This window comes from Arachis duranensis, chromosome 3 (genome assembly GCF_000817695.3).
Source record: "Arachis duranensis cultivar V14167 chromosome 3, aradu.V14167.gnm2.J7QH, whole genome shotgun sequence".
Classification (NCBI taxonomy): Eukaryota; Viridiplantae; Streptophyta; class Magnoliopsida; order Fabales; family Fabaceae; genus Arachis; species Arachis duranensis.
The window spans coordinates 74,446,930-74,461,312 of record NC_029774.3 but is presented as its reverse complement, the minus strand read 5'-3'; the positions used below and the strand labels follow the sequence as shown (position 1 = coordinate 74,461,312).

The 14,383-nt window shown below is 37.5% G+C and overlaps 1 non-coding gene across 1 annotated transcript; it reads right to left on the bottom strand.

The window, feature by feature from the left end:
* Positions 1–12,602: 12,602 nt before the first annotated feature.
* LOC127746371 (small nucleolar RNA R71) lies at positions 12,603–12,706 on the bottom strand. Its single transcript, XR_008007990.1, has one exon. It is a non-coding gene; the product is annotated as a small nucleolar RNA R71 (small nucleolar RNA).
* Between the last annotated feature and the right edge of the window lie 1,677 nt (positions 12,707–14,383).

Genomic DNA, 14,383 nt, shown 5'->3' with positions numbered 1-14,383 from the left:
AAGCATGAAGAGCTTCTCTCAAAATAGAGTCAAGCAGAGCCCCCACAGTCAAACTCTAAGTTTGGTGTTACGAGGCCACAACCAACTTCTAAGTTTGGTGTTGAACCCCCACATTCAAACTCTAAGTTTGGTGTTGGGAGGTTCTAATGTTGCTCTGAGTATCTGTGAGGCTCCATGAGAGCCCACTGTCAAGCTACTGACATTAAAGAAGCGCTTGTTGGGAGGCAACCCAATGTTATATTTATCTATTTTCCTTTGTTATTTTATGTTTTCTATAGGTTGATGATCATGGGAAGTCACAAAATCAATTGAAAAAGAAAAAATAGAATGAAAAAATAGAAAGAAAAATAGCACACCCTGGAGGAAAACTTGATGGCGTTTAAACGCCAGTAAGGGCAGCAAATAGGCGTTTAACGCCCAGTCTGGCACCATTCTGGGCGTTTAACGCCAGAAAGGGGCACCAGACTGGCGTTAAACGCCAGGAAGGGGCAAGAAGTTGGCGTTAAACGCCAAAAATGGGCACCAGCCCGGCGTTTAACGCCAGAATTGGCAGAAATAGCATTTTTGCTCGCCACTTGGTGCAGGGATGAATTTTCCTTGACACCTCAGGATCTGTGGACCCAACAGGATCCCCACCTAACCCACCATTCTCTCTCTTCTTCACCCATTCACCAATCACTTCAACACCTCTTTCCTAAAAACCCCTCACCTATCAAATCCCACTATTCTCTTCACCATTCACATCCATCCTTCATAAAACCCCACCTACCTCACCATTCAAATTCAAACCACTTTCCCTCCCAAAACCCACCCATTATGAATTCAAACCACTTTCCCTCCCAAACCCTACCCATAATGGCCGAACCCTACCCCTCTCTCCACTCCTATATAAATCCATCTTCACTCCTTCATTTTCACACAACCTAAACACTACTTCTCCCCCTTGGCCGAACCACAAAGCCTCCTCCATCTCCTCTATTTCTTCTTCTTCTACGCTCTTCTTTCTTCTTTTGCTCTATATAAACCCATCTTCACTCCTTCATTTTCACAAAACCTAAACACTACTTCTCCCCCTTGGCCGAACCACAAAGCCTCCTCCATCTCCTCTATTTCTTCTTCTTCTACGCTCTTCTTTCTTCTTTTGCTCGAGGACGAGCAAACCTTCTAAGTTTGGTGTGGTAAAAGCATTGCTTTTGTTTTTCCATAACCATTTATGGCATCCAAGGCCGGAGAAACCTCTAGAAAGAGGAAAGGGAAGGCAAAAGCTTCCACCTCCGAGTCATGGGAGATGGAGAGATTCATCTCAAGGGTGTATCAAGACCACTTCTATGAAGTTGTGGCCATGAAGAAGGTTATCCCCGAGGTCCCTTTCAAACTCAAAAAGGGTCAACTTTGATCAAAGGTTGGACCAAATCTTCATGGATACCACTAAGAAGAGGATGGAGCAAACAAGAGATCCCACTCATCATAAAATCCTGAGATGCCTCAAGGGATGCACTTTCCTCCACAAAACTATTGGGAGCAAATCAACACCTCCCTAGGAGAGTTGAGTTCCAACATGGGACAACTAAGGGTAATGTAACAACCCTGATTTTTGAGTACGCGAGATCTTTTCTGAAAGTACGAATTTCTCCGGAAGATCAGTAAAGGGAACACCTTTGTTATATCATCAAGCATCTCAATCCTCATTATCATTATGTCATCCTTAAGCTAGAACCTCCTTTGAGGCAAGCTCGATAATGCAATCGTGAAGAACCTAGTTTTTAAACCGTATCGGTTGGCAGTTTTGATTCTGATTCTCGTAAATAGTCTTTGTTTGACGAACCGGACTCGATTCATGAGAGGATAGAGATAATAGTATAATATTATCATTATATTAGTATTATAAAATGCTTGAATGATATTATAAGGTTACCTGGTCTGTTTTTGTTAAAAACAGAAAATCGGTTTAACCGGGTTTATGGTTTACTGGTGCAGCTTAGCACCAGCAATCTCTAATGACTTTAGCAATGCTAAGGCTTCATTATACATGTTCTATTCTCATAATAAATATGTTACTAGTGTCATTTATGCTAGTAGCTCAGAAAATAATTTTTAGAGATGTTTTTACGAGTGTTCCGATACACATAGTTTTAGTAGTTGTACACCAGAGATATTTTAATATTATTTTAATCCACCTCCAAGCCAACCAATCACAACTCACCCTACACCCCCAAAACCCCCAAGGCTGCCTCATTTACTCATTGTGGCCGAAAATCACCAAGAGAAAAAGGAGAGAAAGTTCTTGGTTCATAAATCTTCAAAGCTTGATTTCTTCTGAACTAAAACTCAAATCAAAACTCTGATTTCACCAAAATGATCCTCTCTTCTTCCTCTACATAACCATGTGACTTATCAAGGCTGGAAATAAGGTGAGATGGCTGTCTCCCTCCCTCTTCAATTCGGTTTTCAAGGAAAACCTTGTAAACATGTGTTTTCTTGATGTTTTTCCTTAGGAATCATGCTTAACTTGACTTGAGGGCCAAGAAACGTGAATTTCCAGCAAGTCTAAGGTGAGATATCTCTTCTTAACGTGCTGAGGGAGATTTGGTCAGTTGAGAGTTTGTGGATTTAAAGTTGTTCTTGATGTGATTTAGGAGGAAAAAGTGCTAAAGGACCACCTGAAAGCCTAACTGAATTAGGAGCAGCAAAACCAGGTAGGGTTTGACGAATTTAATCCTGATTGATTGTGTTTGAGTTGTGTGATTATGATATGGTTTGGCTGTGCTTGAAATTGATTGTTTGTATGAGTAATTCTTGTTGAAATTTTGGTGAAAATTTGATGAAATTTGATGAAATTCAAGCTATGAATGTGTGTTCTTATGGCTGCTGGAAAACGAAACCCTAGGCCTTAAATTGGGGTTCAATTTGTGTTAAAATCATGTAGAAAAGATGGGGTTTTAGTGGCTGGGAATTTATTTTGAATTTTGGTAAAAATCGGTTGCTGAAAAGACTAAAAAACGGGTAAAATCAAAGAAAGAATCTGAAGAATTTACGAAGAACACGAAGAACACTTTGAGTGTGGTGAAGAACAATGAAGAACACCTTTTAGATCTTAGAAAGGGCAAGGAAGTAATTATTTTGGTGTTTGAGGGGTTATTTGGTAATTTTTGAAAGTTAGGATGGTTAAAGTAGAAATATTAAAAGTTATTGGGGTAAAAAGTTAATTTTGAAAGTGAAAAGGTAAAGGCAAGGTAATTTTCGAAAAAATTAATGATAAAATAATAAATAATAATAAAATATTAAATAATAATATTTAATTAAAAATAATATTTTAATAAAAATAAAAAAATAATACGAAAAGGCAGTTTTTTGTAAAAGCTTTAGAAAGACAACTTTAAGCGCAGAATCTCATAATTACCTTCATAATAACACTTAGTGATGGGAAGTGCATATTAGTAAGGCAAAGATAAAGGAAATGGTAATAACATGTTAGTGAGGAAAAGATTAATAAAAGATAAAAAGTTAAAGAAAAGATAAAAACCAAAGAAAAAGTCTGTAAAATTCTAACGACAGAAAAACAGACAGAGACTAGTGAACGAACTAGGGCAACTTAGTTAGTACTTGAGTTGCGACTAGTGTTAGCTATAATATGAAAAGTTAAACTGTTTCAGTATAGACTTAATGAACCTATACTTGGGACAGGCTAACTATTCATATCGAAATTTACATAAGCTTTAAATACATACGTTAAGTAGAGAAATCAGAGCAGAGTAGAGAAACACAGAGAACAGAGTAATCAGAGTAAAGTAAAGAGGTAAAGAGATAAAGAGAAAAAGAGTAATACAGATACAGAGGAAAGGTATTTAGTTTATGAAATTGTTGGCAAGGATGTGGGTTTTGTCCCGCTTGCGTATTTATGATTATAAAAGAGAATAAAAAGCAGAGGACATGTTGAAAGGTCATTTGTTGCTTGAGGCAACCCAAGAGGTGTGTTTATTCATTTGTTGCGTTATGGCAACTCCTGAGATATTTGTGTGATGATCTGCTGCGTGAAGGCAGTCAGATAGATGGTGGTGTGACCACTGAGAACGCTTTCCTGCGGTACAGATTTATATTTTGATTCTGTAAGGTAGAGGGGTTATTTCCTGCTACAGAAGTACCGTGACCACCTGTTCCATTTCTGTAGTGGCAGAGGGGTTATTTCCTGTATACAGAAGGTGTGTCGGCGTACATCCCTGCAGTGGCAGATGTGTTATTTCCTGCGTGCAGTGGACCCTGTGGTGGCAGAGGGGTTATTTCCTGTACACAGGGGTATAGCCAATAGGAAAGCCTTATCCAGACAGAGGTTGCTGGATAACGTCGGGAGCGGGTTAGTAACCGACAGATGAGCTCATTACCTGCACTAGGGCTAGACATGCATCATGCTTGTCTGCGCATCATTCTCTGTTGCATTCCTTTCTGTGTGTGATCTATTTCTTTGTGTTTGTCTGCTTGTATGCTATTTCTATGTTTTATTATCTTGTATTCTTTTGTTTGTGTTCTGCTTTCTATCGTCTCTACTTTCTCTTTCTGTCTTTATCTTTTGTTTACTGCTTCGCTATATTCTATTATTCGTCTGCTAATCGACCCCAAATAAATGAACGTAACTAATAACCCCGACCCTACTAAGAACTCCCCAGTTCTTATCCCTTCTCTCTCCCTTCCCCTTCAGATGGAAGTAAGAGTACCTTACCGTAGTTCGTTGATGATGGTTTTGCGAAGAGGATCCTGCTCTAGGTAGTCTTCTGAGTCTAGGGTGAATATTGTTCTCTGATTATACGTATATACTGTGAGACCAGCCAAAGTCTGCACCCCGTTCGTATGCGCACTTTAACCTAAGTCCTCCTTACGATGTTGCTGTTATGTGGCCACTCAATAAAGTACTTGAGAGACACTCTTTGATGACATATGATCGTGCAGAGGAGTAGTAGATGACCTTCCACCTTTTGGTGACGTTCCACCTGACTTGAGTTTTGAAGACCTAGAACGTACCTTCCCTCGCTTTAGTAGTTTAGAGGGACTAGGCGAGTATAGAGTCTAGGCTAGCCTGGGTGCCAGCTTAGGGACTTCTTGAACAGGTCAGGACCTGGGATGTTGTATGTATGTATATATATAGTTATTATCTAGCTATATCTAGGGGTGTTCTAACTAAAGGTCTATACTCTAACCAAGGCTGGATAAATGAATGTTGCTAGCTACTCGTGATGTATTTATGTGTGGTTGTTTATAACTGTTTTATCTGTTATTACTTGTGAATTGATTATGAGTGATTCCGTCTATTAATTCAAACGTTTCAAAAAAAATATACTTCGCAAATTAACTACGTTTTTAACAACGAATCAGGCTCATATGATAAATAATAGATAATAATTAAGAGGACAAATTGGTAGCGCTCAGTTTTCGGTATGATCTAGACATATTGAAAATTGGGTCGTTACAGGTGGAGCACCAAGAACATTCCATTCTCCTCCATGAAATTAGAGAAGATCAAAGAATCATGAGAGAGGAGCAACAAAGACAAGGAAGAGACATTAAGGAGCTCAAGCACTCCATACGATCTTCAAGAGGAAGAACAAGCCGCCATCACTAAGGTGGACCCGTTCTTTAATCTCCTTGTTCTTTATTTTCCTGTTTTTCGAAAATTATGCTTATGTTTATCTATGTTTGTATCTTATGATCATTACTGTCTTAGTGTCTATGTCTTAAAGTTATGAATGTCCTATGAATCCATCACCTTTCTTAAATGAAAAATGTTCTTAATTCAAAAAGAGAAAAATTGCATGAATTTTGAATTTTATAATAGATTAATTATTTTGATGTGGTGGCAATACTTTTGATTTCTGAATGTATGCTTAACAGTGCATATGTCTTTTGAATTTGTTTGTTCATGAATGTTGGCTCTTGAAAGAATGATGAAAAAGGAGACATGTTACTGAGGATCTGAAAAATCATAAAAAAATGATTCTTGAAGCAAGAAAAAGCAGTGAATACAAAAAAAAAGAGGAAAAAGAAAAAGAAAAAAAATAAAGTCATGATCCAAGGCAAAAAGAGTGTGCTTAAGAACCCTGGACACCTCTAATTGGGGACTCTAGCAAAGCTGAGTCACAATCTGAAAAGGTTCACCCAGTTATGTGTCTGTGGCATGTATGTATCCGTTGGTAATACTGGAAGACAGAGTGCTTTGGGCCACGGCCAAGACTCATAAAGAAGCTATGTTCAAGAATCATCATACTTAACTAGGAGAATCAAAACTATTCAGAGGCAAAAAGCTAAAAGCCCCGCTCATCTAATTAATACTAATCTTCATAGATGTTTTTGGAATTCATTGCATATTCTCTTCTTTTTATCATATTTGATTTTCAGTTGCTTGAGGACAAGCAACAATTTAAGTTTGGTGTTCTGATGAGCGGATATTTTATACCCTTTTGGAACTATTTTTTTAGTGTTTTTAGTTATATTTTATCAAGTTGTATTATGTTTTAGTATGTTTTAGTGCAAAAAACATATTTTGGATGCTACTTTGCATTTTAGTTAGTTTTTAATATGTTTTTATTATTTTTTAGTTAAAATTCACTTTTCTGAACTTTACTATGAGTTTGTATGTTTTTCTGTGATTTCAGATATTTTCTGGCTGAAATTGAGGGACCTGAGCAAAAATCTAATTCAGAGGCTGAAAAGGACTGCAGATGCTGTTGGATTCTGACCTCCCTGCACTCGAAGTAGATTTTCTGGAGCTACAAAAGCCCAATTGGTGCGCTCTTAAATGCGTTCGAAAGTAGATATCCTGGGCTTTCCAGCAATATATAATAGTTCATACTTTTCCCGAGATTTGATGGCCCAAACAGGCGTTCCAATTCAGCTCAAGAATTCTGGCGTAAAACTACGGAACTGGCACAAGAATGGGAGTTAAACGCCCAAACTGGCACAAAAGCTGGCGTTTAACTCCAAGAAAAGTCTCTACACGAAAATGCTTCAATGCTCAGCCCAATCACACACCCCTTTAATACTCAGCCCAAGCACACACCAACTGGGCCCGAAAGTGAATTTTTATGTCATTTACTCATATTTGTAAACCCTAAGCTACTAGTTCTCTACAAATAGGACCTTTTGCTATTGTATTCTCATCTTTGGACGTCTAGTTCTTAGATCATAGGGGCTGGCCTCTCGGTCATGCCTATACCGCCTCTCAGCCATACCTAGACTTTGTTCTTATGTATTTTCAACGGTGGAGTTTCTACACACCATAGATTAAGGTGTGGAGCTCTGCTGTACATCGAGTATTAATGCAATTACTATTATTCTTCTATTTAATTCGGCTTATTCTTGTTCTAAGATATCACTTGTTCCTCAACTTGATGAATGTGATGATCCGTGACACTCATCATCATTCTCACCTATGAATGTGTGCCTGACAACCACCTCCGTTCTACCTTAGATTGAGTGGATATCTCTTGGATCCCTTAATCGGAATCTTCGTGGTATAAGCTAGAATTGATGGCGGCATTCAAGAGAATCCGGAAGGTCTAAACCTTGTCTGTGGTATTTTGAGTAGGATTCAAGGATTGAATGACTGTCACGAGCTTCAAACTCGCGATTGTGGGGCGTTAGTGACAGACGCAAAAGAATCACTGGATTCTATTTCGACATGATCGAGAACCGACAGCTGAATAGCCGTGCTGTGACAGAGCGCGTTGAACATTTTCACTGAGAGGACGGGACTGTAGCCATTGACAACGGTGATGCCCAACATACAGCTTGCCATGGAAGGGAGTAAGAAGGATTGGATGAAGACTGTAGGAAAGCAGAGAGACGGAAGGGACAAAGCATCTCCATACGCTTATCTGAAATTCTCACAAATGAATTACATAAGTATCTCCATCTTTATTTTATGCTTTATTCATAAATCATTCATAACCATTTGAGTATGCCTGACTGAGATTTACAAGATGACCATAGCTTGCTTCATACCAACAATCTCTGTGGGATCGACCCTTACTCGCGTAAGGTTTATTACTTGGACGACCCAGTGCACTTGCTGGTTAGTTGTGCGAAGTTGTGATAAAGAGTTGAGATTGCAATTGAGCGTACCATGTTGATGGCGCCATTGATGATCACAATTTTGTGCACCACTAAGCATGATAAGACAATGTTAGTGACACTCACCTTTGTCACTAACGTTGGAGATGGCAATCACTACCACGTTAGTGGCCACGTTAATCCAATTAACGTGAACTCTAATGTGGGAAGGACAGGCGTTTGGAGCATTAGTGACAAAGGTAAGTGTCACTAACACTCTCGAAGCTTAGGCATGCCCATATTAAGAGTCACGTTAGTTATACTAACGTGAACTCTAACGTAGGGAAAAGAGGCAAAGAGCAACGTTAATGGAAAAGGTGAATGCCAATAACGTTTGTGAAGGACCGAAAAGGCAACGTTAGGGGTCACGTTAGTACCACTAACGTTGAAATTAACGTGGATCATTTTGGTTTGGAACGTTAGTGAAAAATTTGATCATCACTAACATTCTCGAACCCACATTTTCACATAACGTTAACACTACTAACGTCCTAACTAACATCCATGCCTGGTCACGTTAGTGCCACTAACGTTGAAGTTAACGTGGATCATTTTGGGTTGGAACGTTAATGAAAAAGGTGATTGTCACTAACGTTCTCGAACCCACATTTTCACTTAACGTTAACACCACTAACGTCCTAACTAACTGATAAGCGGATAATTTATACGCTTTTTGGCAATTTTTTAAGTAGTTTTTAGTAGGATCTAGCTACTTTTAGGGACGTTTTCAGTAGTTTTTATGCTAAATTCACATTTCAGGACTTTACTATGAGTTTGTGTGTTTTTCTGTGATTTCATGTATTTTCTGGCTGAAATTGAAGGAACTGAGCAAAACTCTAATAAAAGGTTAACAAAGGACCGCTGATGTTGTTGGAATCTGATCTCCCTGCTCTCAACGGTGTTAGAAAGTAGACATCCAGAGCTTTCCAGTAATATATAATAATCCATACTTTATTCGTGATTAGATGACGTAAACTGGCGCTCAGCGCCAGTTTCATGCTGCATTCTGGAGTCAAACGCCAGAAACACGTCACGAACCAGAGTTGAACGCCAAACATACATTACAACTTGGTGTTCAACTCCAAAAGAAGCATCTGCACGTGTAAAGCTCAAGCTTAGCCCAAGCACACACCAAGTGGGCCCCAGAAGTGGATTTCCACATCAATTACTCACTTCTGTAAACCCTAGTAGCTAGTCTAGTATAAATAAGACATTTTACTATTGTATTAGTCGTCTTTTGACCACATATCTGGTCCTTCTCCTTATTTTTGAATTCATATCACATTTTGGAGGCTGGCCATTTGGCCATGCCTGGACCATCACTTATGTATTTTTCAACGGTGGAGTTTCTACACACCATAGATTAAGGGTGTGGAGCTCTACTGTACCTCGAGTTTCAATGCAATTACTACTATTTTCTATTCAATTCGACTTATTCTTATTCTAAGATATTCGTTGAACTTCAACACGATGAATGTGATGATCCGTGACACTTTTTATCATTCTCACCTATGAACGCGTGACTGACAACCACTTCCGTTCTACCTTAGACTGGGCGCATATCTCTTGGATTCCTTAATCAGAATCTTCGTGGTATAAGCTAGAATTGATGGCGGAATTCATGAGAATCCAAAAAGTCTAAACATTTTCTGTGGTATTCCGAGTAGGATTCAGGGATTGGATGACTGTGACGAGCTTCAAACTCGCGATTGTTGGGCGTGATGACAAGCGCAAAAGAATCAAGGGATTCTATTCTGACATGATCGAGAACTGACAAATGATTAGCCGTGCTATGACAGAGTATTTGGACCATTTTCACTGAGAGGATGGGATGTAGCCATTGACAAAGGTGATGCCCTACATACAGCTTGCCATGGAAAGGAGTAAGAAGGATCAGATGAAGGTAGTAGGAAAGCAGAGATTCAGAAGGAGCACAACATCTTCATACGCCTATCTGAAATTTCCACCAATGATTTACATAAGTACTTATATCTTTATTTTCTGTTTATTTATTATTATTATTCGAAAACTACATAATCATTTATTATCCGCCTAACTGAGATTTACAAGATGACCATAGCTTAATTCATACCAACAATCTCCGTGGGATTGACCCTTACTCACGTAAGGTTTATTACTTGGACGACCCAGTTCACTTGCTGGTTAGTTGTGCGGAGTTGTGAAGAAAGTGCCGAGTTATAAACGCGCATATCAAGTTGAATGCCATTATTAGAGATCACAATTTCACCCACCAAGTTTTTGGCGCCGTTGCCGGGGATTGTTTGAATTTGTACAACTGACGGTTCATCTTGTTGCTCAGATTAGGTAATTTTCTTTTCATTTATTTTCAAAAAAAAAAATTTCAAAAATCTTTCAAAAAATTTTCTCCCTCTATTTTTGAAAAATCCTTCAGAGTTTTTAAGAATAAAATCTAGAGTTTTAAAATGGTATGCTGAAGCTTGGCTGGCCATCAAACTTTAGACTAACCTGGTATGATTCCTGGAATTTCGATTGAGGACTTTGAATTCATTACTTCCTTTGTCCTATATGTTTTCAAAAAAAAAAATAAAAAAATGCAAAAAAAATTAATAAAATCATAAAAACCAAAAATATTATATGTTTCTTGTTTGAGTCTAGTGTCATGTTTTAAGTTTGGTGTCAATTGCATATTCACTTATTCTTGCATTTTTCGAAAATTCATGCATTCATAGTGTTCTTCATGATCTTCAAGTTGTTCTTGGTAAGTCTTCTTGTTTGATCTTTAAATTTTCTTGTTTTGTATTTTTTGTTGTTTTTCATATGCATTTTTGCATTCATAGTGTCTAAGCATTAAAGATTTCCAAGTTTGGTATCTTGCATATTTTCTTTGCATAAAAATTTTTTCAAAAATATGTTCTTGATGTTCATCATGATCTTCAAAGTGTTCTTGATGTTCATCATAGTGTTCTTGCATGCATCACGTGCTTTGATCCAAAATTTTCATGTTTTGGGTCATAATTGTGTTTTTCTCACTCATCATTAAAAATTTAAAAAATAAAAAAAAATAAATATATCTTTTCCTTTTTTCTCTCAAAATTTTGAAAATTTGAGTTCACTTAGTCAAAAAAATTTTAAAATTAGTTATTTCTTGTAAGTCAAGTCAAATTTTCAATTTTTAAAAACCTTATCTTTTCAAAACTTTTTCAAAAAAAATCAAATATTTTTCATTTTTCTTACTATTTTTTGAAAATTTTAATTTAATTTTTCAAAATATTTTTCTTATTTGATTTCAAATTTTCAAAATCAAGTAATGTGATTGATTCAAAAATTTGAAGTTTGTTACTTTATTGTTAAGAAAGGTTTAATCTTTAAATTCTAGAATCATATCTTTTAGTTCTTGTTAGTCAAGTAATTAATTTTAATTTTAAAAATTAAATCTTTTCCAACCATATCTTTTTAATCATATCCTTTTCAAAATTTTATCTTTTTCAAAAATTTGATTTCAAAATATCTTCTTATCTTCTTATCTTTTCAAATTTGATTTTCAAATATTTTTCAACTAACTAATTGACTTTTTGTTTGTTTCTTATCTTTTTCAAAACCACCTAACTACTTTTCCCTCTCTAATTTTCGAAAATATATCATCCATTTTTCAAAATTCTTTTTAAATTAACTAATTGTTTTAAATTTTAATTTTAATTATATCTTATCTGTAATTTTCGAAAATCATTAACTACTTTTTCAAAATTTCAAAAATCTTTAACTCCTTTTCATAAATTATTTTCGAAAATTTCTCCCTCTCTCATCTTATTCTATTTATTTATTCATTCACTAACACTTCTCTTCATCTCAAATCTTTGCTCCTATCCTCACCCTTGTGTTTGAATTATTCATTCTTCTTCACTCTTATTCCCTTTCTTCTTCTACTAACATAAAAGAATCTCTATACTGTGACATAGAGGATTCCTCTTCCTTTTCTGCTCTCTTCTTTCTCATGTGAGCAGGAACAAGGAAAAAGGCATTCTTGTTGAAGCTGATCCTGAACCTGAAAGGACTCTGAAGAGGAAACTAAGAGAACCCAACAATCTAGAGACAACCTTACTGAAATTTTCAAACAAGAAAAGGATATGGCAGCCGAACCCAACAACAATAATGCAAGGAGGATGCTTGGTGATTATACTACACCTACTTCCAAGTTTGATGGAAGAAGCATCTCAATTTCTGCCATTGGAGCAAACAATTTTGAGCTGGAACCTCAACTAGTTGCTCTAATGCAACAGAACTGCAAGTTTCATGGACTTTCATCAGAAGATCCCTACCAGTTTTTAACTGAGTTCTTGCAGATCTGTGAGACTGTTAAGACTAATGGAGTAGATTCTGAAGTCTACAGGCTCATGCTTTTCCCTTTTGCTGTAAGAGACAGAGCTAGAACATGGTTGGACTCACAACCTAAGGATAGCCTGGACTCTTGGGATAAGCTGGTCAAGGCCATCTTGGTTAAATTCTTTCCTTCTCAAAAGCTGAGCAAGCTTAGAGTGGATGTTCAGACCTTCAAGCAAAAAGATGGTGAATCCCTCTATGAAGCTTGGGAAAGATACAAGCAGATGACCAAAAATTGTCCTTGTGACATGTTTTCAGAATGGACCATGATAGATATATTCTATTATGGTATGTCTGAGTTCTCTAAGATATCACTGGATCATTTTGCAGGTGGATCCAATCACCTAAAGAAAATACCTGCAGAAGCTCAGGAACTTATTGAAATGGTTGCAAATAACCAATTCATGTACACTTCTGAGAGGAATTTCGTGAATAATGGGATGCCTCAGAGGAAGGGAATTCTTGAGATTTATGCTCTGAATGCCATATTGGCTCAGAATAAAATGTTGACTCAGCAAGTCAACATGATTTCTCAAAGTCTGAATGGATGGCAAAATGCATCCAACAGTACTAAAGAGGCATCTTTTGAAGAAGAAGCTTATGATCCTGAGTACCATGCAATGGCAGAGGTAAATTACATGGGTGAACCTTATGGAAACACCTATAATTCATCATGGAGAAATCATCCAAATTTCTCATGGAAAGATCAACAAAATCCTCAACAAGGCTTTAATAATGGTGGAAGAAACAAGTTTAGCAATGGCAAGCCTTTTCCATCATCTTCTCAGCAACAGACAGAGAACTCTGAGCAGAGCACCTCTAACTTAGCAAATATAGTCTCTGATCTGTCTAAGGCCCCTTTAAGCTTCATGAGTGAAACAAGGTTCTCCATTAGAAATTTGGAGGCACAAGTGGACCAGCTGAGTAAGAAAGTCACTGAAACTCCTCCTAGTACTCTCCCAAGCAATACAGAATATATTCCAAAGAGAGAGTGCAAGGGCCATTGATATAGTCAATATGGCCAAATGCAAGAAGGAAGGAGAGGACGTAAATCCCAATGAGGAGGACCTCATGGGACGTCTCCCAACCAAGAAAGAGTTCCCTATTGAGGACCCAAAAGAATCTGAGGCTCATATAGAGACCATAGAGATCCCATTAAACCTCCTTCTGCCATTCATGAGCTTTGAAAACTATTCTTCCTCTGAAGGAACTGAAGAGCAAGTTGCTCAATATCTAGAAGCTATCATGAAGCTGAATGCTAAGTTGTTTGGTAATGAGACTTGGGAAGGTGAACCTCCCTTGCTCATTGGTGAACTAGATACATGGGTTCAGCAATCTTTACCTCAAAAGAAACAAGATCCTGGTAAATTCTTAATACCCTGTACCATAGGCACCATGACCTTTGAAAAGGCTCTGTGTGACCTAGTGTCAGGCATAAATCTTATGCCACTCTCTGTAATGGAGAAGCTGGGGATCATTGAGGTACAGCCTGTTATATTCTCATTGCAAATGGCAGACAAGTCAGTAAGACAAGCTTATGGATTGGTAGAGGACGTGTTGGTAAAGGTTGAAAGCCTTTACATCCCTGCTGATTTTATAATCTTAGAAAATAGGAAGGAGGAGGATGAATGCATCATCCTTGGAAGACCCTTCCTAGCCACAGCAGGAGCTGTGATAGATGTTAACAGAGGAGAATTAGTCCTTCAATTGAATGGGGACTACCTTGTGTTTAAGACCTAAGGGTGTTCTTCTGTAAACATGGAGAGGAAGCATGAAAAGCTTCTCTCAGTACAGAGTCAAACAAAGCCCCCACCATCAAACTCTAAGTTTGGTGTTGGGAGGTCACAGCCAAACACTAAGTTTGGTGTTGAATCCCCACATCCAAACTCTAAGTTTGGTGTTGGGAGTCTACAACATTGACCTGATC